Below are 20790 nucleotides of genomic sequence, written 5' to 3' on the forward strand. Positions count from 1 at the left end.
AATAAATGTTAGTTCAGTTATATTACGGCAGTCAGCTAAACCGATTTAAATATATTATGACAGAATAAAAATGTTAAAAAAATGTAGACATTGAATATCCTAGCGCTTGCGACTTTTACGTCTTCTTCGGGGGTTTATACAGATATTATATACATACTTGTATATATATCTTCTAGATTCAACGTATTTCCGCGGTGTCTCTAATATAGTGTTAGGGTATTTATGAATCCTGTTTGTATCGTGTCCAAATACAACTTTGGTTTCATGTTTGTAAATAAATGTTCATGTAACTGTCCCCTCTGTGTCTGTAAAACTGTTCCAATTTTGGAGGTGTGTTGCGGTGTTAGGGTGGGTTATATAACTGTGAATAAACCATCTTTTTTGGGGGGATGGGGATTTCACAGTATGTCTGCTTCATTCTGCATCGTAGCTAGGCGCACACGCCGAAGTCTCCACTATGAATTTGTATGTCTGTAATTATGTCTGTGTATCTGGTTGTTCACACATATCTTTCTCCATATATATAAATAATCGACTGTGAACGAGTATCTAGAAAAAGATCCCGGACAATGGAAATAACGATGTTGTGCAATATAACTATCTCCATTGAAACACAAAAATACTCATAATTTTACTTAATCTTCTAGAACCAATGTATTTCCGCGGTGTCTCTAACGTAGTGTTAGGGTATTTATGAATCCTGATCGGATCGTGTCCAAAATCAACTATGGTTTCATGTTCGTAAATAAATGTTCATGTAACTGTCCCTTCTGTGTCTGAGAAACTGTTCCAACTCTGGAGATGTGTTGCGGTGTAAGGGTGGGGTATATAACTGTGAATAAAACATCTTTTTTAAGAGGATGTGGATTTCACAGTATGTCTGCTTCATTCTGCATCGTAGCTAGGCGCACGCACCGAAGTCTCCAATAGGAATATGTATGTCTGTTTGTATGTCTGTGTATCTGGTTGTTCACACATATCTTTCTCCATATATATAAACAATCCACTGTGAACGAATATCTTGTAATAGATCCTGGAAAATGGAAAAAACGTTGTTGTGAAATATAATTATCTACCTTTAAACACAAAAATACTCGTAATTTCACTTCATCTTCTAGATCCAATGTATTTCCGCGGTGTCTCTAACATAGTGTTAGGGTATTTATGAATCCTGATCGGATCGTGCCCAAATACAACTACGGTTTCATGTTTGTAAATAAATGTTCATGTGACTGTCCCTTCTGTGTCTGTAAAACTGTTCCAACTCTGGAGATGTGTTGCGGTGTAAGGGTGGGGTATATAACTGTGAATAAACTTTTTTGAGGAGATGGGGATTTCACAGTATGTCTGCTTCATTCTGCATCGTAGCTAGGCGCACACGCCGAAGTCTCCAATAGGAATATGTATGTCTGTTTGTATGTCTGTGTATCTGGTTGTTGACACACACATATATAAAGTCGACTAGTCGTAAATCCTTAGACCAGATTTAATTATGTAGGTGTATTTCACTGACTATGTTTTTTGAAAAGGAAATACCAGAAAAAAAAACAGACTGCTGAACTTGCACTTTCGCAAACAAACCTAAGTCAAGTAAAATACATAGTCATAGAATAAATAAGCGATTCATTCAAGGCCTAATTAAACACTTATTACGTTTTCAACAAAACGAACTGGAGGGAAAGTCAATATAAAATACCTAAAAGCAGAAGAAAAGGTATATCAGTTCTATTCTATCCACATGCGATCTTACCACAACTTACGCAGACACAGATACATGTAACGAATTTGAATTAACACGTCCAACAAATGCTGCGTGTGCAACAGGTTATTAACACCAGACCTCAACAACAACAGCCATTCAGAATTCACGAAACCTTAATAACTATTGATGTGAGTCAGACAAGCGTATTCATGTTAATTGGGTTTTCCATAATTAAGTCATGATATTTTCTATTTAAGTTAGTGTATAATTTATATTAAATACTAGTATGTGATACCTTCTCTTTAAGTGCGTATATAATATCTTTAAAACATTGATGTTATCACAAAATGAAACTCGAAACGGCATCTGTCCATTGTGTTTTATGTGCATATGCTAGTTTATCAACTAAGGTGGCTGAAATCGTATTGACAGTGGCTAACACATTGCCAGGTACAACCTATACTTTTTGAAGTAAAATTATTTTTAAGTCAGTCATATTCTATGGGCCGCTGATCGGACATAGGGCTACAGACTTATAATATCAATTGTACATATTAAAATTAGTATTCTTGACATAGTACAGTTCGACGTTGACGAGTGCCAGCATGATGATACGGACATTAACCTTCAAATTGTTCTTTGCTTATTCAATTTATCAATAATTGACCAAATTGAAATACTACTGTTCATTTGGTTTTTAAATTAGGTCTCAGGGCTCTGTGTCCAGTGTCAACGTATACTGTAGATTCCATAGATCAAACATAAGGCATTTAAACGAAAATGTTTTACAATGCTTGCGGTTTAAAATTAAAAACAATATATGATCAACAATTGTGTTTGTTTGCTATGTGAGTTTTATTGTTAATTGATTCAGCAATTACAAAATAGCATTGGTTTTCATCAGACCCTTTGTTAAGTTATTGTGTTTTTTCAATCTAGCTTAAATGTGTAAGCGAACTTACATTCTACCCGCTGAACCCAATTGTATAAACATATTAATCGGCGGGTAAATTAAAATCGGAGGTTACAAATCGGTAACTGTTAGGTAACCGATTTATACAATTTGGTTTATTATACCCTTCGGTAAAAACTGGGTTATAACTAACCGTGCTACCTTAGCTGGGTACGTTGAGGTTTGCAAGAGGTAAAACATACAAAAAACCTACTCAATTTAGACATATAAATTGACATGTATCGGACTTAAAGGACAAGGACTGACGGAGACTTAATTGATTTTCATCAACAATTACTGACAAACTTGTTGCACTGAGCGGGCATAGCTTCAAAGACGAACCAGACGTAAACATTGAAACCACGGCAACAGATAATAATGATTGCCATATATTGCCTTAGGGGTTTTTAATTTCGGTAACAAAATCTGCAATGAGAAGGTAACGCTTTTACGATATAATGTTACCAGGGTGTCAAGGTTTGTGAAGTCAGTCACAGACGCTTTATTTTGGTGGACGATAATATTTCCGATGACAAACTACGAACCGAAGAACGTTCAGACAAAGTTGTAATTATTACGCGAAATCTCCTGCGTTGTATCGTGTATAAACTGCACACACACAAAATAATTGCACCGGGTGAAGATCAAGAACGCACATCAACAAGAAGATGAAGCATTCAATAAACGTCCTTGCAACGTGCGACCACAGGGGTGAAATCCACAGGCGTAATGAATTATTATGTTTAGGTTACCAAGTCTTGTGAAGCTATGGGATTCATGTTAAATGTGATTGAATAAGGTCATAAATACGGATGTTAGTTTATTTGGCAAACCGTTTCATTTGTGAAAAAATGTGGGAAACAATAGTAAATTCTAAACTAGCACTTGATTTTGTGCAAATAGTAAGTTTTTTTACCAGCACTAACATAATAATTGAAAATTTCACAAAAACGTAAGTCTGATTTGGAAATTATGTTTCTAAGTCTTGTGTCTATATTTGTGTCAACTTGCGACATATATGATGCTATGTTTGTTTTAAACCAATACATGTACATTAAACATATTTAGTTTGGTTATATTTTATTGATTTTGTTGAAGCTGTTAATGTATGTTTTAATGTATACTGATGAGGATTTGACCCCGTCCAATAATACTATTCATTTAATGAACAACTATAACATTGAGATATTATGTGATTGAATAAAGTTATATATTTATAGAAATTTCAGTAATTATATTTAAAACAAACTGTTTATTATATCAGATTATCAACCTCCTTAATGATATACTCTTTCCGATTTCCTTATTTAAAATTATGATATGTATGAAGTGAAAACCATTGATGACGCTTATCTGGTTTGTTCACGGCTGCCAAATTGTAACGGCATCAGCCACGCAGGTACATAATTCGGTACAAAGTTGTGGGTTTTAATGTAATGAGCGACATATATTTATTTGAAAAACCGATATTTAGAATAGCAATTTTTACTCTTAATTCGAATAATTCATACTCGATTAAAGCGCTGTCTTTGTTTAAAGGAACAAGGTTTGATATTGCGTTGGCTGTATTTCATGTGAATGAACCACATATGATGTAGCAATGTCAGTGTTTTTATAATAATTGATTTTACACGTTGCTTTGTGTATGTCGGGAACCACAGATCAAGAAAATGAACGATTTTCAATTTGTAATTTCATTAGAGAAGTTCGATATATAGAAAGATTCAGACGTTGAAAAGGCAATTCAGGTCCAATGGGAAATATGTGATGTGTCAAACTACTATTTTCTGCGTAAAAAAGGCTTATTAGATGTATCACACTCGATGTAGTTACCACTAATATGTAAATGTTAACATTGTTTCTGGCATATACATATATTTCAAGTACAACTGAGATTCATAGACTTGGATCACTAAAAAACGACTAATTTAGTTAAGGCAATTAATGTGTTTCTTTTAAAAAGTGACCACTTCAAAAGAATACTATATAATGACACAATACGATTGTTTTTTTATATGATGACTCTTGCTTACATAGAATAATTTAGGGGTATTAATTTTTATTGGTACCGAGTTATCACTTACATATAGTATTACAACTGTAAGGTGCAAATAAGTAAAACGTTAACATACTTTTCATCTAGGGGTTGCTTTTTCTAACATTAATATTATTTTCTAATACTGTACATTATTTGCCTTTTGCACTTTGACTTGGAAGGTTTAAGCTTATTTGTACATCATGCCAACTGACTTTCACCAGACACTTTTAACGGTTGCATGCTTCAAGTGAAATTCTCTTTGATGATTTTGTATTTGTTCAGAGCGATCAAACAGTTCAAAAAACGACATCGCTCGGATTACACGATCAAACTCCAAAATGGTATTCAATCTGACCCTGCGTAGTCTGGGGTGTGGGGTTTAATATGCACAGATGCTGTATCTTTGGGGATACGGTGAACATCTTTAGTCGCATTGTGAGCAACGTTTGTGTTTTCAACTGTATATTTGCCTCATTTCGTTAAAAAAATGTATTTGTACATAATATATAATTTAAATTTGTGAATGCGCAAAACTCTCTATTTAAGTTTATTTTTGTTATCAGGCTATGGTTTTCTAAATCTGACATTCCTGTATTACTTGTTCATGACCACAGCAATAGTTTTACATTGTGTATATTGTTTAAAACTGTTTTTTTATAATTACCACTTGATTTATATTATAAGTAATACAATTTTGATTATTGTATAACCCATTATATGTTTAATGTATTAACGTACCGCACAATAATGCAATTGGTGTACAATCTTGGATTTCTTGTGCATTAAAGATTAATTGCTCTGTGCCTTGCAACAGGTAATTAGATCTGTTGACGATTATATCGTTCCAAGAAGGTACTGACTGTATAACTCGCATTTGTTTATGTGGTTTATTATGATGAACATATTTTTGTGTTAACTTAAAATAAACAGTGAACAAAATATTCGGTCAGGCTGCCTCCTCTATAAATGTATCTGCCCTTTCTTTTTTCACAGTGGTTTGATGTTAATGTTGGTAACCTTGGTATCGAATTAAAATCGCATACATACATATAAAAAAAATCTGCCAATTCCATCTGTTCAATACAAAATTATATATTTTCAACGCCTCGTTTAACATTAAACATTTTGTACTGATTGATGAAACTTGTCAATTTAAGAAGACAGATGCATATTATTTTACAATTAAATGAATAATTCAAAGAGGACAACTGACTTAAATCTGAAAATGTAAGTAGGACAATTTAGCAAGGACATGGCTTCCGAAAATATTTGATTGGTTACGCTATCTTCGTGTTCAAGTTTAGCTTGCGGTGCTTTCACCATGAATAATGTATATCGACAAAATTGCACACTTTAAGTGACCTGGCATCAATCAAAGCAATAACAATATTTTAAGTATTACAATATATGTCAAAATAAACAATATTTGATTCATGATAACGCTGTAATATTTGAATATATTCTATTTAAAAGTTCTCGTGCATAATGATGTTTTGATTTAAGATTGAGACGGTTAAATGTTGACATAAAACTGCTATACATTCAATTTTCTATTGATTGCATCAAAAGCTTCGGTCTTTAATAGACACACTTAAGTGTATGCTTCCTGTGAAGAAATAGTGCTAGGATTGTAAACCGAACCCGGGACCTTCATTTAACCATAACAAGTACACCATTGCGACCTTTATCCTTTGTTATAAAGTCTACAGTGATATAATTACGCGCTGTTCCAATTAAAGATGTACGTAGCTATAGTTCAATATCAACAAAATACACAATTTTAATTAAAAAGTTCCAACAACGCACTATGCGATGTATGATGTCATTGAGGACGCCTACACGACGAGTGAAATATTTAATATTCCTTTATCGTCCTGATACATTATATTCGCCATCGCCACGGTCTTGATTTCCATTTTTCAGAGCTGGCTGGTGATGATTTCAGTTTTGCTTGATTAAGTTAGAAGTTCGTGGTATATTGGTATAGGATCGTGCTGATTAGCCTAGTTCATGTAATAAATTCACTACAGACGAATAACCATTTGTAAAGATGGAAATATCGTGTGTAAATGAAAATATTTCATATAACCTTATGAAAGGACATCATCAAAAATGCAACTTCTTACCGTGAAAACAAATTCGATGACTGCTTTTTTGCGAACATGTCAAAAAAAAATTGCTTCTTATGTACATAGATAGATATATTTATTTCGGAGATAACATACATACACACAATTCACTAACATGTACATAAAATAATATGAAGTAACACAAAACAATCACAATTGAAAAGTACATGCATAGAATGCACTATGGCACATACACCAACGCCAAGGATTACACAAAAAAGAGCAATATCCCTTATTTCCATACTGGTCCTTGTTGATTGGTGGCACGACATAGAGGGGCACTAGTAATAAATAAATACTAAATAGTATATTAATAATAATAAATATATGAAATATAATAATGAGATTCAGATCAATGAACACAACATTAATATCACATTGAAGCATTGTAGACATGTACTATCACAGTATAATTGAGTATCACCTTAAAGCAGAGAACATCAAATGTATCAATTATGATCACTATATCACAGATTAAATTTGGATGGGTTAAAAATATTAAGGTTACTACAACAAACAACAATTTAAAAGTCACATTAAGTATGGATGTATTATTAATCCGAACTGATAAGACATTTGGTAAAGGAAAATGTAAAAATTTAACAGCAAAGCATAGTAACTTAAGATATATTAAAATACTCTATTTAAAAGATGTTGTTTATAGCAGATTTAAAACTTGACAATACCGTCATCTGGGTTGTAAAAGATGGTATTTATGGACGTCCTTTTTCACGAACACTGATATAACATGTGGAAATGAATTATATATGTGCTTACATACTCAATTCGTTATATATACGTCTGTCATCTCACTATGTAATTGAGTCTCTATCTTTCGGGTCTGTCTCCCTTCATTTTTGCATTATATTTAACGCTTCAAGAACGGGCGCATCTGGGTTATATAAAAGTTATTTAACACGGTCATTTATTGACATCCTGTAAAACGTTCATCATTTAAACACGTGTAGTGAAACTATATGACGATTATTGCAGTCAGCTGATTACGTGTTTCTATGTTACCGAATATCAAAAACTGATTGCATTGAAAGACAGCCACCACCGACGATGAAGGCCCGTTGGTAATTACTTCTTTTTATACACGCATATGAACCGTCATTGAAACACAGTCTCTGTGGTAAGCTTAGAAGATAGATTTCCTATATATAACAGTTGAATAACACGCCAACAGAAATGTCTCTACAAGCTGTCTACACGGTAGGCAGTAATATCTGTTCTGATTGACAGGCAAACGTGTGTTCAATACATTACGAAAGATAGCGTCTAATAGTTTTCAGCTGCATTAAAAGGTATGCTTGGAAAGAATACTATTCAAACTATAAAGTGTTGTAAGATTTCGTACGGGAAAATGTTCACAGAAAACATCCCTCATTAAAATTAGAAGAATATTGCATACAACATATATGTTATGAATGTAAAATAAACATTTGTTTACATCCATATTTAGTTAAATTTTTGTTTTCATTATAGGACAACCCTTCTGTAATAAAATGACCAGGTAAAACAACTTTTAGAGGAAATATAATTAGCAAATACAAGTCTTGAATAAGTTTTTAATCAGTATTACTATAGAGAAATTAAGCAAAAAACACTAAACTTTGGTTGAGGTGTATTTTAGTTATTCGGGCTAAATAATCTAGTGGAAATGTATAAACAAGTATCTCCATGCACTTAACAATATGTATGCTGGGATATTAAAACAACATTAAACGTTCATCAAATAATATCAATTACATTAAGTGTAATTCGCAAATAGGAAAATAATCAATATACATGACTTTGTAAACAATTTTATTTAATAATTCTTGAAGAAACAATATCACATGGCATCTACATCGAGCAATGGCAAGTACAATGCGTAAAAACAAGTATAGAAAATAAAAAATAACACACAATATTTAAGTCTGTAGTCCTCAATTTAGCAACACAAATAAAGGGGTACATCTTTTTTGTGTTTATTTTATATATGTAAAGCACTCCTGATTTTGAATTGCACAACTTTTTTTAGAGGTTGTAGCATGTCTGATGTAGATACATCGCCAGTACTAAGTTGTCATTGAAGAACTTTATTAAAACAACATAAAATGCATGTTTTAATTCGAATATGGTTAATTTGAGGATTTCTTTCATTCTTTATCTTTCCGTAGGTCAACTTATATGGCGTTTGATTTTTACAAACATATATCATTTAAATAATAACTAAATCACACATTATTAAAGTCGCAAAACATAAAATATTTACAGTTATTCATTATACATTCCTTAAATATGACATCCTAAGATGTTCAGAGCTAATTAAAAGTACTGCCTTCTATTTATGCCTTCAAGCAACCACTCGGGAAGAGATGGATAGTTTCTACGAAATCAGGTTTCGCTTGCTTAAGTGTCAATTCTTTGGAAATTTCATCATGGTAGGTCCATCAAGAGACCAGGTATTATACAAATTAAAGTATGCTATTTCAATATCAATCGGATTCTCTACGTTTGTTGAAGCCAACAAAACTAGAACATAAATGAAAAAAAGCAAATCTATGTTTTATCTTTGGTTTGATGTTTAATTTCTATTTCTATAAGATTAACCATGTGTTTAACACTTATGCATGCTTGTTATAAAAACAATTGCATCACAGTTAAGAAGCAATGGATTGTCTTCACTTGCAGGTAATAGACTAGGGGTTATTTACGATCTATTGCAATAACAATACAACCTCATTAGTTCTGCCTTTGAGTCGTTACACGATCCCCATTCCAAAATTACCTATGCGGCGCCAATTACAGTAATTGATTCACTCTCTTCTGTTTTCAAGTAGCTCTGTGAAAAAAATAACAAGACATTGCTAACATTAGTATGTTGTAAAAATTATAGACCTAATGCATTATGATTACAATATAAGTTCATTTACAGTCACTCGAATATGGAAGGCATTCGTTATACAGACTATTCCATATTCAAATAAACTCGATGTGGTACACAAGATTTGACGAAATATTTGCGCATGTCCTATATTACATAACTATTGCAGCGGTAAACACATTAAGCCGAGTTTTTATCTTAAAGTTTCTATGATAAAACAATATGCTGTCTGGAAAATATGCTGTAACATGGAGTTTAAATATAAATTCATTAAGGCGTTAATAGACGATTTATTGAGAATCCTGGAAATACAGCTTAATCAGCTAATTTTTGTTTTCGTACTGTTCGAACGCGGGTATTTATAAGATTTGCACAAATTATCAGCCTGCAACAATGATGAAAACGCAGTGTGAATAAAGCAGCTAGGAACAAGTTTTATAGATTTGAAGACTTAATCAACACATTGCAAACCGAGTTATCGATTATGTTCATACTTCGTTTGGTCTTGTTTATATATTTAAATGGCGCGAGTAACCGATAAAATATTAACGTATGCAATTAATTTTGTTAAAGCATCATTAAGATTTTGATTTGATTCCCGAGTAGTAAACAACAATCCACAGATAACATATTTGATATAAAATTGTTTGATATCAAATACACACAATATTTTTTGGAATTGCATAAAAAAAAATTCTAACGATTGCAAAAATATATTTAAAAAATCAGATTAATATTGGAACAGAGGAAATTTGAATTTTTAAAATAAAATTCTTTTTAAGGGGTATTTTATATCGATATTAACTTTCCATCACTATGTTTTATTTGATGAATAATACTTACTGAGTGTGAACGAAAATGTATAAGTAGAAAAAATATACTACACTTGTATTGGTAGCTATTGCAAGCACATCATTCAAACGTGAACAGTTTTGTCAATTATTAATACGTAATAAGACAGGCTAATAAGACATTCTATAACATGCTTATTTATGAGGAAAATTGTTGGGATAAAGTAGAAAAACATTCAAATGTATATAATTAAGGGCTAATATTTCATAAAAGTTTTTTTTACAACGTAGATCGTGAGTATAATAAGTTAAGAAATACAAACTAATTCCAAATCTTCGATTCCTTTACTAACAATGGCGCCGGGCGGGCGGGAGGTTTTGCGCCTTTCGTGCGATCGAGCAGGCTGGTGGGCAGAAAGGCATATGGGTAGGAATGCAGGTAAACTGGCTGGCAGACAGACAGTACGACAGAAATGCAAATAGCAAGGCAAACAGGCAGACAGACATGTTGTAAATAGGTGGATCTAAGCAACAGTGAAAAGTTACCCAATTGTGAGCGCAAAAAAACCCAAAGGATTCAACGATTTTAAAATGTGGTTGTGACAAATTGCTATTTGTACAGACAGATGAACCAGAACTAAGAGCTTATGACATGAGCAATATTCGAAGTAACGTAGGAATTGTTCGTGCAATGGGTCAATTGTGCTACCTTCGAATATATACACATGTGCACATATACACGTTACTAAAATGGTGTCATATCGTCAGGTATTTGATAAATGTGTGAGTGGCTAAATGGTTCGATATGATCTCATCAGATTTTCCAATCAACTAAAATCATTTATGTACAAACTCTGTTTCTTCCCGTTTAAAGTTACGATTTTTGCGTGTCTATTTAGTGAGTAGCAGCTTACCGTATTTAAAAAACATATCGAATACTCGTGAACAAGCACAGAGCATTGTAGCTCTCCTGAGTTTGTTGACCTCGATGTTTACAACATGCTTTATATTGCGCAATAGAGAACTCGAACAACAGAGTTATCATAGCAATGCTTTTTCACACCTAACATATTCACACCTATGTTGTTTCTTTCGTTTACTGCACTTATTTTGTGTGTGTTTATTTTGACTGCATGTGTCTATATGAAATATCGCTAAGCAAACACGTTTATGAGACGGTTGTTGAATATATGTATATAGAGTTACTCAGATTTTCTCAATCTTACGTAAATTCTTAACTCAATAAATCTTTTATCCCACCTCCGTCCATGTATCTATCAATGCTCCCTTTAAAGTGTTAATTGCCGGTGATTCTACCGAAGTCTATATCATCAGCTAAACTGAAATATAAGAATTTGTAATGTTGATTCGATCAGTTGATCTAATTGTCACATACACTTTTCGCAAATGCAATCTTCCAGAATCTTCATTTGTGGTAAGATTGTAGTATTGCCCAGAGTAAACAACGTTCGTAATCGCCAATTATTTCTCAGAAAATGTGAGCGGCCGTTTCGGACAAGAATTAAATCATGCGACGCGAACATAATATGGGCAATTTTTGAAAAATAACACCCGCTTTTTGACGCACCAACATTTGATAATAAATTAACTTAATATTACAGTTAACACTAGTGTAGTAGGCTTTTTCAAACGCCTGTAAATTAAAAAAAATCCGAATGATTAATATTTGTTCTATCTACAGTGTTTAATATGTTTAAAAACTCTTCATTAGTGTTCGTGTGATAAATCTTCGGATGCACGCGATCAGGTTGTAATGATCTCTAGATTCATCAAGCAAAGAATTATTCAGCCAATGTCTCTCCAAAATATGCTAATCACATCCGGTTCATTAACGATCATCAATATTTAGAATTCGCGTGTTTGTTATCATCAAACTTCAAGTGATCGTTAGATAACAATCATTGTTTAACAATTAGTGCCCCATTGTTACTTATAAAAGAATACGATTTAGGCATGCAATTATCATGTCTTGTAATTGCTTTCACGCTTTATCTGACTAAAAAATGTTAAATCACATTCAACTAAAAGCATGCGCATGTGTTGATGGCAATAAATCGCATCACAGCAGAGTGTAAATCCTGAAATCGTGATGTGAATAGCCTCTTAAGAATAAAAAGAATTAGTGTTAGGATAGTGCATTTATTGACACGTTTCTTATTATTGGCAAAGAATTAGTTACTTCACTACAATTGAATTATTCGTTTGAAATGTGTATTCACGTGTTGTACACACGAGATAATTTCCTTTTTTAAATAGTGTACAGGATATTGAATTATGCATTATCTTCTATTGTGCATTTTGTTTAGTAAATTAAGCGACATGACATTCAGGCATGATTACGTCTTTATGTCAAAAATTATTTCTAGAACGGTTCGTCAATGTCTCGTGATATCCTTAGAATCTGCTGGGATATCAATTCGATGATCATTTGCGACAATCGGTTTAAATTGAAACGTTCTTGGCGAGGCCTGGCATTATTTCTGTAATGCCATGTTGGGTTAGCCGGATCTATCCTTCCATTTGGAAGGTCGCACTAATAATACAAAATCACTTTCTGAACGGAGCAAAATACACGCACCAAATATTGTGAAGATGTATGATTTTAAGAGTTCATTTTTTACAGGCAATAACTAATATTCTGGTTTCATTACAAAAATATAATTGCAAAAATGGAGCATGAACATAAACGCATTAATCAGGGTCCTAATGATTCATTGAAATTTGTGCAATGTCGTTTAATCAATATCGACTTATAGAAAATGTTAAAAAATAATAATGTATTGTCATAAAGTACAACGAAGAAATTATCTTCATTGTTATAAATTTACTTTTGAAATAAAATTCAAATACAGAAGACCGTTTATCTTTAAAACTATATGATTCAGCAAATAGTAATGCACTGATCACAAGAGAGCGTTTCCAAAAATATCAAAGTGAAACACCTAACCATATTGATTATGCATTTCATTATTGTAACACCATTACTGCTTAGTCCCCTCGGTTATTCATATGTACTGGCCTTTTGAGGCATACGTATAAGAATACGGCTATATAAATCTATAGATTTGCTAAAGAACAGTTATATATGTTCATGTAACGTCTTGTTAACGATTTCGACAATTTCGAGATCATTTTTATTAAGACTATGCCTGATAAAAAAAGGCTCCATATCGTGGATGGTAACCCAGCTATCAGACACAAATTGAAATAAAGTTTACATATGTTGCCTTCAGCTTTAATCTCATGGTTTTGAAAGCTCTACGTGTTTGGATTTTGCTATATTTTCACCCCGTAATATTTATATAATATGTATATATAATATATACACACATATATATTACTTTGTTGCAATGTCTTATTTATTCACTATTTTTTAATCATTATTTTCGAGTGAGCATTGCTTCAAAAGTTTGAACATCCGCATTTCTATATTCAGTTTTATAAAGCAAAACGAAACATTCGCAAGTCACATAACCAACCTAGAAAACCGAAAACATGCCAATTACACGTATTAAAGAAATTTGAATTACAAAGCTGAACGCTACTAGCTGTCGATTCTTGTATTAGGCAAACTCTTGTTCGCAAATGAATAAGATTGTAAAGACGCACACATATTCACAACGGACCCTACAATCAATCAGAAAGCGCAATTGTTTCTCAATTAGGCGAGGGGGGGGGGGGGTTAACTACATTTCAGGCCCCGATCATCATAACGTATCACCACAAAACACATACGTTTTTTTTCCAAGGTCAATTCGTTTACTATTGAAATACATTGTTGTTTTTCTAACCATTAAACTATTTATTTAATCACAACATTAACGGTAAGCGTATCGCAGACGAAAACTATTAGATGATCGTCAAATGACTTCGAACTTGTAACACATCTGAAACAATCTAATTTAGATTATTCGTGCATTCTTTAGTTGTATTAGGCTGCTTGTCAATACCAGTTTTTACTGATGCAGTTTTTAATGTCACCAGGTATTGACATCCCTGGAGGTATCATAGCTATATAATTTACAAACACTGTCTCCAACTCCGATGTGAGTCAGGCTTTTCTGAAGATTGATTAAATTTCGCACGAAATCAATCAAAATAAAGACGCTATGAGTATATAGAAAAGGCGAATCATTAAACTGAACTTAGAGCCTACTTCTTTACGATAAATTACATTATTTCAGAATAAAGTTTTCATTTGGGTTGTTATTTTGATTGAAAAGACTAATTGGCTCAAGAGCATATTACTTTGTAAGAAAAGGCTCTTTGGAATTATTCTCCTAGAATTCGCGTGTGTGTTATCATCAAACTTCACTCTTAAAGTGATCGTTAGGTAACGATCATTGTACAACAATTAGTGCCCCATTATGACTAATAAAAGAACACGATTTATGCATGCAATTATCATGTCTTGTAAATGCTTTCACGCTTAATCTGACTAAAAAAATTAAATCACATTCAACTAAAAGCACGTGCATGTGTTGATGGCAATAAATCGAATCACATCAGAGTGTTAATCCTAAAATCGTAATGTGAATAGCCTCTTAAGCATTAAAAAGAATTTGTATTAGGATAATGCATTTATTGCCATGTTTCTTCTTCTTGGCAAAGTATAAGTTACTTTACTACAATTGAATTCTTCGTTTGAAATGTTTATTCAAGTGTTGTACACAAGACATAATTTCTTGTTTGAAAAAGTGTACAGGATATTGAATTTTGTATTATCTTATATTGAGCATTTTGTTTGGTAAATTATCATAAAATTATCTCGAGAATGGTTCGTCAATGTCTCGTGCTGTCCTTAGAATCTGCTGGGATATCAATTCGATGATCCTTTGCGACAATTGATTTAGATTGAAACGTTCTTTTCGAGGCCTGTCATTATTTCTGTAATGCCATGTTGAGTTAGCCTGATCTATCCTTCCTTGTGGAAGGTCGCACAAATAATATAAAATCACTTTCTGATACACGCATCAAAGATTGTGAAGATGTATTTATTTTAATAGTTTTTTTTTAAAGGAAATAACTCAAATTCTGGTTTCATTATAAAACAATAAATTTGCAAAAATGAAGCATGAAAAAACACGAATTAATCAGTGTCCGAATGATTCATTGAACTTTGTGTAATGTCGTTTAATCAATATCGACTTATGCAAATGCAACAAAAATATAATGTATTGTCATAAAGTACAAGGAAGAAATTATCTTGATTGTTATAAATTTAATTTTGAAGTAAAATTCAAATATACAGATGACCGTTTATCTAAAAAATATGATTCAGCAAATATTAATGGTACAAGAACGCGTATCTAAAATTTTCAAAGTGAAACGCTTTTCCATATTGACCATGCATTTCATTTTGTAACACCATACCTGTTTAATCCCCTCCGGTTATTCATATGTACTGGCCGTTTGAGGCAATCTATGTAAGATCACTGCTATATAAATCTATACATTTGCTGACGAACAATCATTTATATTTATGTAACTTCTTGTTTCGACAATTTCGAGATCATTTTCATCGAAGATAACTATGTCCGATAAAATAGGCTCCATATCGTTGATGGTAACCCAGCCATCAGACACGAATTGAAATACAGTTTACATATGTTGCCTTTAGGTTTAATCTCATGGTTTTGAAAGCTCTACGTGTTTGGTTTTTGCTATATTTCCGCCTCGTAATTTTTATATATGTATATGACATTCGCATTTCTATATGCAGTTATATAAAGTAGAACGAAACATTCGCATGCCACATAACCAACCCAGAAAACCGAAATCATGCCAATTACACGTATAAAAGAAAATTGAATTAAACAGCTGAACGTTATTAGCTGTCGATTCTTGTATTAAGCATACTATTGTACGCAAATGTATACGATTTGAAAAATGTAAACATATTCACAAAATTAGGCCGGGGGTTTAACTACATTGCAGGCCCCATAACTTATCACCACAAAACACATACGTTTTTTTTTTGTCAATTCGTTTACTATTAAAATCGTTTGTTGTTTTTTAAACCGTTTACTATTTATTTAAGCAAATCATTAACGGTAAGCGTATCGCAGACGAAACATATACATGTAAGATGATCGTCAAATGACTTCGAACTCGTAACATTTCTGCAAAAATCTAATTTAGATTATTCGTCAATGCTTTAATTGTATTAGGCTTCTTGTCAATACAGGTTTTACGGATAAAGTTTTTAAAATCACAAAGTCTTGACATCCCTGGAGGTGTCATAGCTATATGATTTGCAAACACTGTCTCCAACCCTGCTGTTATTCAGGCTTTTCTGAAGATTGATTAAATTTCGCATGAGATCAATCAAACTTAAGACGATATAAGATCATAGAAAAGGCGAATCATTAAACTAGACTTAGAGCCTATATCTGTACGATACATTACATTACTTCAGAACAAAGTTTTCATTTAATGCGACACTTTTTGGGATGTTATTTTGATTGAAAACACTAATTGGCTCAAGAGCATATTACTTTGTTAGAAAATGCGCTTTGGGATTATTCTCCTGATCTCGTGACGATATTCAGATGCTGAGACTTTATTGAAGATACAAGCCTTTGGAAGCGACATTCGTCGTTTGAAATGTTCAATTTACGTTTTTTTTGTTACAAATGTTAAACTATATATAATCATGTTTGAATGAATAAGAAAAAAGATTTTACAGTCTAGATACTTTATGTTATGAAATACAAAATATTACAATATATAATTTATAAAGACAGTCGAGGTTGTAACCTATAATATAATATATAATTGGGAAGTGTACACGGACTTTAGTTAATCACAAGGTTAGGTAAGTAAATAATTGCCTTTGAAATACAACAAATATTGAAACTGCGTATGTTCGAAACTGAGACAACTTTCGACACAGAGTCAACAAGTCATATTATCTTGCTTTATTCGTTCTTGTCGGCTAGTACCACGGTTTTAACAATATGTATGTGCCTCCATCGTGTTATATTTATTATGTTTTAATTTTGTCATTTGCTTTGCATACAACAACTTGCCTAATTTACATGCGTATTTCACAGTTTAATATATGTCAGTTTCATTTCGCCGTATCTTTTGTTGGATTTCAGTAAACGTTGTTCTGGGTCCATGATACGAGCTTGTTGGTCAGAAAGACAAAATGTTATATCGCGGACTGCAGGGGACAAGACACAGTTTTTCGTCTATTCGACTGGTCTGAATAAGCAAAATGTGGATTTAATTATGGAGTTCCCATCAACAGTTACAACTGAAGCGATTCAATTTGCTTTCATAACGTCGTTAATCAATTCTTGTTCACGTGTTTTACATGCGTTTTAAGTAGTTTTTGTCTGGTTGATTTTTAAATCGATTGCTACTTTTATTTTAATTTTATTTTATGTATTTGTTTAATTTGAAGCTAATATCTTACGAAACATTTGCATTTAAGACCACGCAGTGTAGCGTGTATTTTTTCAAATCAAGTTATTAAATAATTATCAGATATTAGTTACAAGGTAACGTTTGCTTAATATTATGTATCGTTAAATAAAATTAAGTTGATTCACATGTGTGACCGGGTCATTTCACATTACGAACCTTGAGATTAATTAATTTGTGTGTTGAGGAAACAATATGTACACCTATAATAAACGGTATAATGTATGTACGTTAGATGTACTCAAATGCACGTGGCATAAGTGTTGCGTTTGAACATCAGATAATTGGATATTTCCTCCTCAACATGTTTTAACAGTAATACATAATCTAAGATTATGTTATTATATTGCTCCTGGCATAGTATGAACTGATTAATCCTTTTCAATTTAAGTTTGATAACGTAATTTCCTCTGTTCCGAAACAAATAATTAAACGATCCGTAATGAGTAAAAAAGGTCCATGAATCGTGTAACAAAAAACAGAATTATTTATAAATAAATATAAATAAGTAAGTAAAGAATCGAAAAATAAACAAAATTTATTACATTGGCACCATAAGGAATACACCACCAAAACAATAAAATGTAAAAAATTCTACATATGTTGTAAAATTATGTATTTTGATGTAAATAAGTCCATATGTTTGATTGTAACCACAATCATTCATTATACTTTTAGCCTCCTTTTGTACATTTTGTTCTTTTGTTCATATATTGTATGTTTGTGTTTAATTTGCTGAATTGTTTGTGTCTTAACTTCCAGAAGTTAAAAGTTATGATTATTGTATTTTATATATTGTACCAGGATACCTGTTTTATGATTCATATGTTAAAGCACTTTTGTCATCTGTATAAAAATGGATAATCTGAAATTAATCTCATACAACTGTAGGGGCCTAAATAACACTAAAAAACGTAGAGATGTCTTTGATTTTTTTAAAACAAAACAAGCACATATTTATTGTCTCCAAGACTGTCATTTTACTCCTGATAGGAAAAATAAAATATATTCAGAGTGGGATGGAGAATGTTATTTTAGTTTGGGCAATCAAATTCAAGAGGTATTTGCCTATTGTTTAAAAGGAACTTAAAAATCATAGTAAATAAAATTGAAAATGACTCTATTGGAAACTACTTACTTTTAGACTTGACATATATGACAAACAGTTTTACCTTATGTACATTATACGGGCCTTATAAAGATACTCCCACTTTTTTTACAGACCTCTTTAAAAAAACAGATTTTAATACTGATAAATATATAATATGTGGGGACTTTAATTGTGTTTTAGATGTAAACTTGGATTATCAAAATTATACATCCATTAACAATAATAAAAATGCAAGAACAACATTGCAATCTATTATAAGAGATAACAATATAATTGATACTTTCAGATATCTAAATGGCACTATCCAACAATATACATGGAGACGGTTCACACCATTACAACAGGCTAGACTTGATTTTTTCCTAACTTCAAATAATATATCATCCAATATTAGAAAATCTACTATTGATTCATGTTATAAATCAGATCATTCCATCATCGACCTAGAAATATTTTTTGAGGAAATAGCACATGGAAAAGGGCTATGGAAATTCAACAATTCACTTTTAAAGGATATTGACTATTTAAACTGTATTAATACTTTGATTAAATATTAAACTACAGTACTGTATACCTATCTACAACATAGAAAACATAGATAATATTCACAATAGCAACATACAGTTTGTTATCAACGACCAATTATTTCTGGAAACATTACTTATGGAAATAAGAGGTAAAAGTATTTCATTTTCATCATATAAAGCTAAACAGAACAAAAACAATGAATCAAATTTAATTAAGAAAATTGATATACTTAAAAAAATCCTTGACTGAAACTTATTCAGACCAACTTAGTGAGCTACAAAAAGAATTAGAAACTGTGAGGGAAAATAAACTTAAAGGGTCTCTTATTCGTTCTAGAGCTAAATGGATAGAAGATGGAGAAAAACTCACTAAATACTTTTGCTATCTCGAATCTAATCATTATACAAATAAGTAAATACTTTTTATTGAATTAGAAAACGGAGCTAAGTTAACAGAACAAAACGATATTTTAAAAGAGGCTGTTACATTCTATTAAACATTATACACTAAAAATGACAACGAAATAAAATACGATATAAATGCTGATCTATGTAATGATAATAATATACCTAAATTGAATAAAGCGCAATCTGACTCATTAGAATGACTGCTTAATATCGAAGAAGTATCAATAACACTTAAAAATATGAAACATGATAAAAGTCCAGGGTCTGATGGATTCACTGAGGAATTCTATAAGGTATTTTGGAAAAGTTAGGCCACTTCATAGTGAGAAGTTTTAACTATGCTTTTATTACAAATTCCTTGTCCATAACACAAAAACATGGAATTATTACTTGTTTCCCAAAAGAAAACAAGCCGAGATGTTACCTGAAAAAACTAACGATCTTTGACATTATTAAATGTTGTTTACAAATTAGCATCAGGTTCCATTTCAAATAGATTAAAGACAGTACTTGATATTTTAATCTCTAAAGACCAAACAGGCTTCATTAAAGGTCGATTCATTGGAGAAAACACCAGATTACTTTACGATATCTTGAAATATGCTAAAGATAATAATTTACCTGGGTTACTTATGACGATTGACTTTGAAAAAGCATTCGATACATTGTCATTCCAGTTTATAGAAACAACTATTAGTTTTTTCAATTTTAGACCAATGATCCAAAAATGGATATTTTTGTTCTTGCATAATACCATGGCCTCCATACTAATAAATGGATTCTTGTCAGATACTTTTTTGTATAGAAA

At 31.9% G+C, this 20790-nt stretch overlaps 1 protein-coding gene across 1 annotated transcript in view; it reads left to right on the top strand.

The window, feature by feature from the left end:
- LOC127866672 (uncharacterized) overlaps window positions 1-20790 on the top strand; it is a 100066-nt gene that overhangs the window by 16250 nt on the left and 63026 nt on the right. The window lies entirely within an intron of this gene.

Source organism: Dreissena polymorpha, chromosome 2, assembly GCF_020536995.1.
Source record: "Dreissena polymorpha isolate Duluth1 chromosome 2, UMN_Dpol_1.0, whole genome shotgun sequence".
Taxonomy (NCBI): Eukaryota; Metazoa; Mollusca; class Bivalvia; order Myida; family Dreissenidae; genus Dreissena; species Dreissena polymorpha.